This window comes from Aythya marila (assembly GCF_965140915.1).
Source record: "Aythya marila genome assembly, contig: HAP1_HAP1_SCAFFOLD_340, whole genome shotgun sequence".
NCBI lineage: Eukaryota > Metazoa > Chordata > Aves > Anseriformes > Anatidae > Aythya > Aythya marila.
In genome coordinates this window covers 55,731-66,383 of record NW_028137721.1, presented here as the reverse complement: position 1 = coordinate 66,383, position 10,653 = coordinate 55,731, and the positions used below count along the sequence as shown (strand labels likewise).

The window sequence follows — 10,653 nt, the reverse complement described above, 5'->3', positions numbered from 1 at the left end:
GATTATTGACTTGCATGTATCATCAGGTGGTTTTTTAAGGAGTGACTCCGTTTTCAGGCTTCCAGATGTGCTCCAGGTCATATTATTGAGGATGTGGAAGAGAACGCTTGCTGACAAAGCTCCTGGCAGCTTTACAGAACTTTAATATTTAGTTAGTTCATGTAACAGCTGATTTCAAGGCTTTGCTCTCTTTGAGAGACTGATAACTTGATTTGATTAACTGAAGAAAGCTGGAAAAATGTTCGTTCCTCATTATTTTTCACTTGTTACTTTCTTTCGGGTTACTTTTAAAAAGAAGATTTCACTGATCACAAGCCAGTAGAAGACTTTCAGCCCAAGCAAGGGTGAAGACAGCTCTCTCCAAGAGCAGAGGAAGTCCCTGTGGAGAGAACCCGAGCTTGTTAGCAGAACTCGTCGGCATGTCTAAACAAGGAGACGATTGCTACTTCTATTTCTATTCTACCTGTAGCAAGGTATGGCTGGCATTCCTTTGCTTTGCTTTTTTTTCCCCCTTTTTTTCAGGAAGGAGTAGATTAGGAGGAGGAAGCACACTGGTCTTTGGTTAACTTGAGAACCAGATAGATTGTGAATTCAGTTGTAGCACCATTAGGCAGCAGCATGGCCATTTTTGAGGCTGTACTCTATTTTCCTTGTTGGTTTCCTTTTGGTTCCAGGGAGACAAATGTGCCTACCGCCACTGCGAAGCTGCTCTGGGCAATGAGACGGTCTGCAAGCTGTGGCAGGAGGGTCGTTGTTTCAGGAATGTCTGCCGATTCAGACACATGGAAATTGACGTGAGTGCCTAACAATGTGTTCTCAAAATAAATCCACAAAAGCATTTTTCAGTGCCGTAGGTGTACTGATTGTGCTTTTGCAGGATAGATTTGTTTGCTTCAGAATCATACTGGTTTCTGTTACCAAGAGGGGGGGTGGGAGGAAGCAGAGGGAAATAAAATCAATGCCTTAGGTATGTCTTAGCAAGATATTTGTTTATTTTTTTTTATTAGATGCTGACAGTTTTCTCAAGAGATGCAGAATAGCTGTTAAATAGACTGCTAAAACCTGCTGGAGCAGGGGGGTAATAAACAGGCTGTTCTATCCTCATGGGAGCAGGCTTGATAATGAACTATCAGGTGTCTTCTGACCCACAGTCCTTCAGATAACGCTGTTGTAGCTGCCTGGGGTAGGAAGTGGGGAAAGTTAAAGGTGCAGCAGAACTAAGTCTCCAAGAAGTAGTTCTAGACAGGGTTAACCTAGGCAATTTCAGATGTTCTTTTTCCCTCTGAATAATCCTAGTATAATCCTAGGTGTATTAGTTTAAGCCACCCTCAACTGATGTCTGAGAGTGCCTGTCTTCTCAAACTGAGTGATGACCAAACTAAATGTGCATAGTGGTTACAGCTTATGCAAACTTTGTGAATATGCCCAGAAATACTACACTTAACTGAGAAACTGACCTTTGGAATGATGTTTCAGCACTGTGTTGTGACAGCTGTCACGATCTGGAGCTGTGCATCTCTTTGCAAGCCTCAGGTGCATGTTATCACGAGCTTTTCTTTCTTTCTGTCTTCAGAAAAAGCGCAGTGAGATTCCTTGCTACTGGGAGAACCAGCCGGGAGGCTGTCAGAAAGCCAACTGTGCTTTTCATCATGCAAAGGGACGTTACATCGATGGACAATTCTTACCACCAAGCAAGAGTGAGTTTAGGTCCTTTTTCTTTAAGCGCTGAAGAATTAATTTTGAGTAGTACTTAGTGGGTGCCAATCCTGTAGGGGGCGTCAGGTAACTGTTCATTTGTGAGGGCAGGAAAAGGTCTGCAGTCATAGGTGTACTGCACCGAGTGTACTGCTGGTGTTTGTTTTCTGCTTTCGTGCTCAGCTTCTCTTTGCTTTGTGTGATGTTTGCCTTGCAGTTTGCTTCCTGTTGTTTCCTCTTTTGCTGGGTGGTAGGGAGATGTGTTGTTGTTGGAAGGGAAATCATTGTTCACGGTGTAAGCAGTGATGGGATGGGCAAAAGGAGATGCTGAATTCGTTGTCTGTGCGGGTTATCTGCCTTTGCTACCATCTCTTTGCATTGTGGTCAAAGTTTTAAACTGCCATATTACCGATGATCCTCCTCTTCCTCTAGCTACACTGCCAAGTCCGCCTGAGTCCGCGGACGATGATCTGAAAGTGGCTCAGATGTCACTGCAGCAAAACAAACTTTCTGTCCAGTCAAATCCCTCTCCACAGCTAAGGGGGTGACGAAAGTGGAAAACTCTGAAAATGTCCCAAGCCCTACACACCCTCCAGTTGTAATCAATGCTGCAGATGATGATGAAGATGATGATGGTGAGCATGTTTTGGTTCTTGGAAGGAATTTGTGCTGTAAATGAATGTGTAAATCTTTGGTTCTTGGAAGGAATTTGTGCTGTAAATGAATGTGTTAAATCTTTGGTTCTTGAAGGAATTTGTGCTGTAAATGAATGTGTTAAATCTTTGGTTCTTGAAGGAATTTGTGCTGTAAATGAATGTGTTAAATCTTTGGTTCTTGGAAGGAATCTTTGCTGTAAATGAATGTATAAATCACAGATGACCTGAGGTCTGACTAGCGATAGGGCAGGCAGTCTGGCCAGGTCACTGGTGGCTTTGTCTGGCAGTCAGTGGACAGAAGCTGAAACGTTGGAGGAAAGCTTAGAACCACTCCTGGCTTTAGCTGGTCTTTTGTGTAAAGTTCTATGTGAAACTAGGAAGGAAATTTCTTTTTTCTGTCTGAAGAGCAATGTGTTGTGTAGTAGTTAAAGCTGCAAAGAGAATCTAGAGTCCTAGATGTTTTGTCCTAGTGTATTCTACTTAGGAGTTCATCAGGTCAGTGTAGCTGTTTAAAAACAAACAAACAAACAAACAAAAAAAAAAAAAAAAACAAAACAGCAACAAAGTTTTTTATATGAACCATGGGCTGAAGTGTCACTGCATGAGCTACGTAATCATGACCAACCTGGTCTATGCATAACTGAATCGATTTTTCCCCTTCAGACCAACTTTCTGAGGAAGGAGAAGAAACTGAAACTCCCGTCCAGCATCCAGCTGCGGAAGGCAAAAATGGATTACGGGTGATTTCCACTCGGAAAGGCAGTTCTATTACTACTAAACAAGGTATGCCAGCACCTTAGTAGGATAAATCAGAAGAACTTGACAGTTAAGTCAAAAGCAGCGTGGTGTAAAAACACAACAAAATGTAGGGGTGCTGAATGGAGTCGGTTATTTCCATGATCTCATTTCTGCCATTAATACCATCATGTGCCCATTGGGTCAGAAAGGTGAACTCCTTTTCTTTACTTTTGGAGAACAAAACAGGGCCACAGCATGGAGTTTAAATGGCTGCACGTGCAGCCTTGCAACCACTGTTGATAAGCCATATCTAACGATAGAGGGATCTAATATCGTGTAAATGGATTAAAATATGGATCTAATATCGTGTAAATGGATTAAAATTAAAACTACATTTTGAACCCTGAAGGATGAAAGGAGGGGCAAAATGCCATTGGTTCTATGGCTCTTTCACTTGTGAGGAGTGTTGACAGGCTTTATTCGAAATACTTCAGAAAGTTCCTGAGTGCTAAGAAGCCTGAGGACCTGTGGTCCTCAGTGAGTGCCTCTAAGCCTGTCTCATGAACTGTTTCCTGTTTTCAGAGGGCAATCTGAATTTTGGAATAAAAACACTTGAGGAAATCAAATGGCAGAAGATGAAGGAAAAAAATAAGAGACACGGTGGTGAGTTAATATTGCCTACTTTCTTATCCTGTTCACGGCAGGTGATGGTGACTGGGAGCTGCTTGAGGGACAGACTTCCATTTTTAGCTGGGGGCATAAAGCAACCTGATTCTCAGCCAGCTGGTATTCTAAATGGGAGTTCAAAGGGCAATCAGAGGCAAATTAGTCACCTCTCTTCTTTACATGCTCTGCCTGCTGTATTTTTGACAGTAACAAATCATTTAAAGTTTTTTGTTCTTTGTGATAGTTTTTTATGTTGGGTAAACTTCCTTACGTTTTGGTTGCTCTGAACAGAAGGTTCTTCAAGATCTTCTCTTCGTCCCGTTGATTCTATGATTTTTCCTGCTCCAGAAGAGGAAAATGTCCGGACAGTGGTGAGAACTGTGACAGTGTCTTCCAAGAAAGGTAATAATGAATGCTTTTGTTTTGATTTCATTACTCCTAAACTGGAGGGTTAAGCAATAATTAAAACAATTCACCCATGTTAGCCTTCTGGTGCTGCCTTCTGTTCAAAACGTGCTTTTATGCTTAAAGTCCCTGGTTGTACTGGAAAGATTTGGTGCTCAGGTTAAGTGCAGTGGCAGGAGAAAAAAAAAAGTGTCAGTATGCCAATAGGGGGGTAACTGAAAAACAGAAGAGTAACGAGAAGAGCGAGCTGTAGGAGCCAGTGCTATATAAGAAGCAATTTCTGAAGCATTAAAGAGGCGTACAGTGGCAGGTGTGGACACAGTATGACAGGAGTTTGTGTATAAATTGTTTAGAGCTGTGCAAATGCCTTTTAAAGGGAAAAAAGTGTGGAAGTACTTTTACTCGTAGACATTCACCTTAGAAAGGAATATTTCTCAGCATTTGCACCTAAGAATATTCTGCTTGCTTATGCAGCTTTGTTCTGCACAAAGTATAGGTGTCAAGCAGACTCAGATTCACTCTCTACTATCTCAGCTGGAATTTGAAGCAAGCACTGAGACTATTAATATTTTTTTTCCATGTTAATTATAGTTAAAATATGAGTTTGTGTGGTTTAGCTGTCAAAACAGTGTCTGACTAGGGTTTTTTGGACATGGGCTAACAGGATAATATTTCTGTTGGCTACTGGTTTCTGTGAAATAGAAAAAAAAATTCCCTTTTGTTTTAGGGGAGGAACCTGTGGTTCGAGTAGATCTTGCTGATAGACAAGGAAAACGGAAAGCCTCCGTGGGTGAGAACTTTTTACGAGCTGTTACATAGGTGCTGCCTTCTATATATGACTGCATTAAAGAGTATTTGTGATGTATGAAAGGAAAATACATTGCAGTGGAGATCTGTGTTGACGGCAGAAACGGAAAAAAAAAAAAAAATCATTTAGCAGCTGAAAGGCAATTCTATGAAAATATGCTTGAAAAAGAGAAGCTTATTGTTGACTGTTCTCAAACCTTCCTGCAAAGAAAAGTTCTTACAATATTCCTTGTTTTCTCTGAAGATGATGTAGGCAGCCTTCCAGTGAAGCGCAGCCTTGCTGAAAGGCTGGGGAAGAAGGTAGAGGCTCCGGGAAATGCTGACAAAGCACCCAAGAGAGAGACAGGTACTAAACGGGCATCTGGATTGGATTCCTGGGTTTTGTATTTAGTCTTTCTGTTTGTCCTTTTCCAGTGATGTTTCTTTTTGCATGTTGGCTGAGGTCGTAATCACTGGGATTCAAAGTTACCTTTCCTGTCTTGTTTTGAAATGTGAACCTGAAGTTGACATTATGCAGCCTCCCTAATTCGTTCTTTTTCTGTTTTGCAGTTCGAGTTCCCAAGTCTCTGAAGGACAGGCTGGGATTACCTCCTAAACAGACCAGTACTGAGAGAGGTAACAGCTAGATATTAAATATGCTTTCTCCTCCTTCCTTTCCATGAACTTGGACTGCTTTCATACATCCCTACAAACTAATTTAAACGAAAACAAAGAACTGACGCCTCTTGCTTGAGTGCTGAAGCTCTTCTGACAGCCACTATCAGAACTCTGGCTCTAGGTGTGTGTTTATTTTCTACTTGTGCCTGGTCGAGGTTTTTAGCTGCTTCTGTGAACCGTTACGTACAATTAGAATAGAACCACTGCCAGGAGCAGGAATTTGAAATGCAGTCTGAAAAAGTAATAAAGTAAAGCAGCATTTCTGTGTAGCAGTTCTCTCTGGATAGGGCTGGTCTTCAAAATACAAGTGGCTCAGAGGAGGAGGAGAATGTTGTTCTAAGGATATTGTTCTAAGATGCATTATTGGGAACGCTCAAGATGAGTTTTCCTTAGTGCTCTGACAAATTTTGGAGACTTAAAATATTGCTGGACTCTCTTTAAATGTTGGTGCTTCTCCTCATTTCTTGATGATGACAGGGAAGGCTGCTAAGCCGATGGGAGAGATCCATGTGAAAACACTGGAGGAAATCCGTCGTGAGAAAGCTCTTCAGAGATGCGAAACTCAAGCCAAAGCCGAGGCTGAAGGGCACGGTAAAACTGAAGATTCCAGCGCAGGGGCAAGAGCTGCTCGTGCAGGTCGCATCCAAACTTTTTCTGAAGCCTTGTCTGAAAAAAAGAATAATCGCTTGGTAGAAGAGAAGAAAAAAGCAGGAGAATGCCATAGCAAGAGCGAAATTCAGGGTGAGTCCAAGAAGCAGCTCGCTCTGTCCGGGCCCAGCAAAGGGCAGGCAAAGGAGCCGGCAGGAAAAGTCAAGCCAGAAGGAGAAGTGCGTGTTAAAACCTTGGAAGAAATAAAGCGTGAGAAAGCTCTGCGGATGCAGCAGAGTGAAGGAGATGTGCCAGCTCCCTCAGCACAACCCGGACCTGCCCCAGCAGAGCAGAAATCTTTATGGAGCACAAAACTAACAGGTAATAAGATGCTTTAATGCCTGCCCCAGTGAGGTGCTTCCCATATTGAGCAAGTTCAGTTTGCTCAGGATCTGCTTCATGGATAAATGCTGAATGGCTTGCACATTGTAGCCTTTCTCTCTCTCTCTCATGGGACACAAGGAAATAAATGCACAAAGGAAACAAGTACCCAGCTTTCTTTATTTCTGCCGTTGACAACACTTTTTTTTGTCTTTTTTTAAAGCACCTGAAAAAGAAGAAAAGAAGGCAGTGGAATTGAACCGGCCTTTTCCTAAACTTTCCTCTGGACCTGATGTATAGGTGAGTCCTCTGTGAAGACACACATACATTCGTACAATTTCTGATAATTCTGACAAGTTTTGTTACTCACCGTGTGCCACCCTCTTGAGTGTGTTCTTACCCTTCAGCAGCTGGTAGGAGCTGCAGTGCAGTCTAAATCCTATCACCAGCAGCATTTCCAGACAACTCTGTAATCCTCAAACTTGGAATCAGTCTGTTTATACCACAGCAACAAAGAAACCCTGTTAGCACCAGCTGAAATCTACACAGTTAACGTGGAGGGAATTCTTTTTGTTCTTACTGACTTGATCTGTCAGACATGAAGGATTTAATACAGAAGGCCAGAGTTCTGTGTTCAAGGAAATCAATCTGTCAGTGGATACTGTATAGGGGAACTTGTATGACTTTCTGCTGCTTAAAAAGAATGTGATAAATAGATGTACAGCAGAACACCCTAGCTGTTTAAAGAAGCTTGCTATAGTGGATATTGCAGATATGTGAGACTGCGTCCATAGTAAAGCATGGCTCTTGTTACAGGCAGAATTTTATGGAAACAAAAAAAAAAAAAAAAAAAAAAAAAAACAACAGTAACCTGAACGAGATTAATATGCTGTTCCACATCAAGACCATTTTGGAGGGATTGCTGATCAGATTTTCTTAACGAAATCTCCACGGATTTTTTTTTTTTTTTTTGTCCTATTCATGCACTACTTTTCTTTCCTTCTAGCCCACTCAGCAGAGTGGAACTTGTAAATGTCCAGAGAAGAGCTTTGAAGAGAGACGGTGGGAGAAGTGGCAACAGAGAGAACAACAAGAGAAGCTTCGGCAGGAGGAAGCTGCTGTCAAATCTACTGCTGGCTTCTTTAATACTGAACCAGCAGGGAAAGTGGCAGCTCAATTTCAGGGCCAGGAAGCTAAAAGTAAGTGTTGAAGGTTAAGAGTTACTTAGGTTGTCTTCTGAAATACAGACAGAAGATGACAATTCTCATGCTGTAACTCTGGCTGGGTGCATTTTGCCACGCAGTGCTACGAAGCGAAGGGTGTACTTTCTTTTTCTTAGTTTGCTTCTTTTCCTGCCAGCCAGATGTTAGGTAAGGAACGGGAGACTAGAAAATGACACTACAAATGTGGACTTTGTAGAACAACTTAACTGTGGGACATCACTGCAAGGGAGAGGAAGCTGGTACAACAGTTGCATACACTCTTGTCCTACTATAACTGCTGCTTTTTCCTTTCCTAGTGGGAGCAGGACTTTAAATATAAAAGCTGTCTATATTTGTGAACCTAGCTTGCACTTAGGATTGCTATGTGTCTGAGGTTTCCCTTGTCCTGGATTATTATTTACTATAGCTCTTCGGTTTCTTTGTTCCTTTGTATGGATTGTTGGTAGACAGAGTTTACTATGTGGAAAAGATTCCTGAGAATCCAGGCAATGGCGGTGTAATTGTGCTGGCCAAATGCATTTAACTGTGTAGAAGGACTGTGGAAATGATTAAGAGAACCTGGATTTTTCCTGAGGCAGAGCAAGACTGTATCAGTTCTCTCTTCCTTTTACTCTAGCCAACTTTATGACATCTGCGAAGCCTTCGCGTGGGAAAGTCACTTTCCCCAAGAAGAAGGCACTGAAACGTAAGGCACCTGGGAGTTATCCCTCTGCCATAGCAGCTGTGGAACTACAGACTGCCTTTGATGCTGACATGATGGGACCTCCAGCCAGAAAAGCAGCCATGGTAAGGCCAGGGGCTAATGCAGCGATGGATCCCTTGTTAAATTTCTACCCTCCTCTATTTGAAAAGGTGGAAAACTCAAACGTTCTGCAGGCCTTCTGTTTCCTTTGAAATCCAGTAGCTGTCTCCAGGATGCTTGTAGAACCCTTCTGTATTTATGAGATGAATGGCACTCTTTAACCGGTACTCTGATGCTGTGATTTCTCTGGTGTGGGGGATTTTGTCCATTAATGCCATGTTCTTAAAAGACACCAGATCATGAGTAACCTCCAGGTGAATGTGAACTTTCTTCAGGAGCACCTTGGTTTTGTATTTTGGCCACGGCTCCGCAATGCCAGAGGAGAAGCAGTGTGGAGGAAAAAGCTATTAAGGAATCTTTTACCCATGTGTCATAAATACTGTTTTGCTGCTTTCTAGGGTGTTTCAGACGTGCCGGAGCACGTCCCAGCCATCAGACTTGAAGAAAATCCCCAAAACAGGTGACAACCCCAACTTGTTCTTTTTCTTAATCAGTGTATATCCCCAGGGAAACATAAGTTCTGTCACATGTGGGAAAAAATGAGGGTTCTGAGATAATTGAAGCCAAAATCCATCAAAGGAATAAGTCACCTGAAACCACTTTCTAGCAGCTAGCAGGATTGCTTAATTAGGCTTTCTTGAAATGCTGCAAGTCAGCACAGCTTTCCGGTGACTTCTTGGGTTGTCTGAATACCTGAACGAGGATGAGGTGAAGTTCTACTTCCTCGTGAGGTGATAGATGATGAGTAGTGTCCTCTGCCTTTTGGTCCTCAAGAATGCCACCTCAACTCCAGGTGCCCTGGCTTCACAGATAAACCCCCAGACTGAAAAATGTACCTGGTAACACATCGGGCTCTAAATGTAGCCCTGGGTTGATTGATAACAATCCCTGTGTAAGATTGAAGCGTAGGAGGGCTTGCCTACAGTTTTAAGAGCCAGTTTGCAGGAAAGGGATTTCCCGTTAAGAAATGGCATATCCTGATTGTTCTTTCTTGCTCTCCCAAGACCTGAAGTGCATCTTGGAAGCCCGGAAAGATTTGAGGAGCAGATGGAGATGGATCTCGAGACCTCGACCTCAGCTTCTTCCCAGCCAGAAGAGGCACGGACACGCCGGCTGAGTTCCACAGGGAACGCGCCCTTCTCTGCGGATGAAGATTTTGAGAAGCTACTTTGGGAAATCTCAGGAGGCAGACTGGAAGCCGAAATCGACTTAGACCCAGGGAAGGACGAGGATGACCTCCTCCTTGAACTCTCCGAGATGATTGACAGTTGAACTGCGTAGTCCTAGGGTATAATTAAAAAAAAAAATAAAAATTAAAACTGTTCTTCTTGTTGGATACCCCGAGGTGATCCTTTTTCTAACTGAGGCTTTGCAATGAGACTTAAAGCACAGTCCGAAGTGGTAGAAATTGGCAGGATCTGCGCTCAGTTGTCCTAAATTTCCCTGCTGGTCAGAGTTAAGGTCTTGTGCATGCATTCTGTAACTATAGGTGGTTACCTTCGATATCAAGAGGACAAAGCACTTCTTTTGGCACAGAAAGATCTCCATTGGCACGCCATGGTGGCTGCAAATCGATCTTCTGATGGAGCGATGCTCTGAAGGCTTAAATGTAAAGCTTCTTCCTTCCTCCGCCCTTGGCACAACTCGATGTTGGGCACATTGTGAAGCTTCGGTGTTCTGATTTCTCGGACAGTTGATAGCCAAATCCTGGAGTTACTATGTCAACTCTTGACTTTTACTCATGTATGCCATTGTTTTGACTGTACCCGTGTCAGATGATGAAGCTGTAGGGGTGGGAGGGAGCAGAATCGTTATTCCAGTGTGTTGTGGACCAAACTTGCTGCCAGGAATGGGGGTGGGGGTCAGCCCACCCAGCCTTCCTTTCAATTATCAGGGAGGATCAAATGGTGAAAAGCAGCAGCTCTGCCATGCGGCTCCGCTACCCCCACTCCCTTCTCTTGTGCTATACCAAAGTTCCCCCAGGCTTTGGTTGGTGCTTTTTGCTGGTGTGAGGACTCCGGGGCGAGCAGTCGGG

The 10,653-nt window shown here is 43.1% G+C and overlaps 1 pseudogene across 1 annotated transcript; it reads left to right on the top strand.

Moving 5' to 3' along the window:
• The first annotated feature begins 419 nt into the window (after positions 1–419).
• Positions 420–10,067, top strand: LOC309890595 (zinc finger CCCH domain-containing protein 11A-like; annotated as a pseudogene). Its single transcript has 9 exons — positions 420–473; positions 675–794; positions 1,574–1,697; positions 2,128–2,330; positions 3,015–3,134; positions 3,672–3,730; positions 6,113–6,172; positions 6,452–6,505; positions 9,744–10,067. The product of its transcript is annotated as a zinc finger CCCH domain-containing protein 11A-like (transcript).
• Positions 10,068–10,653: the final 586 nt, after the last annotated feature.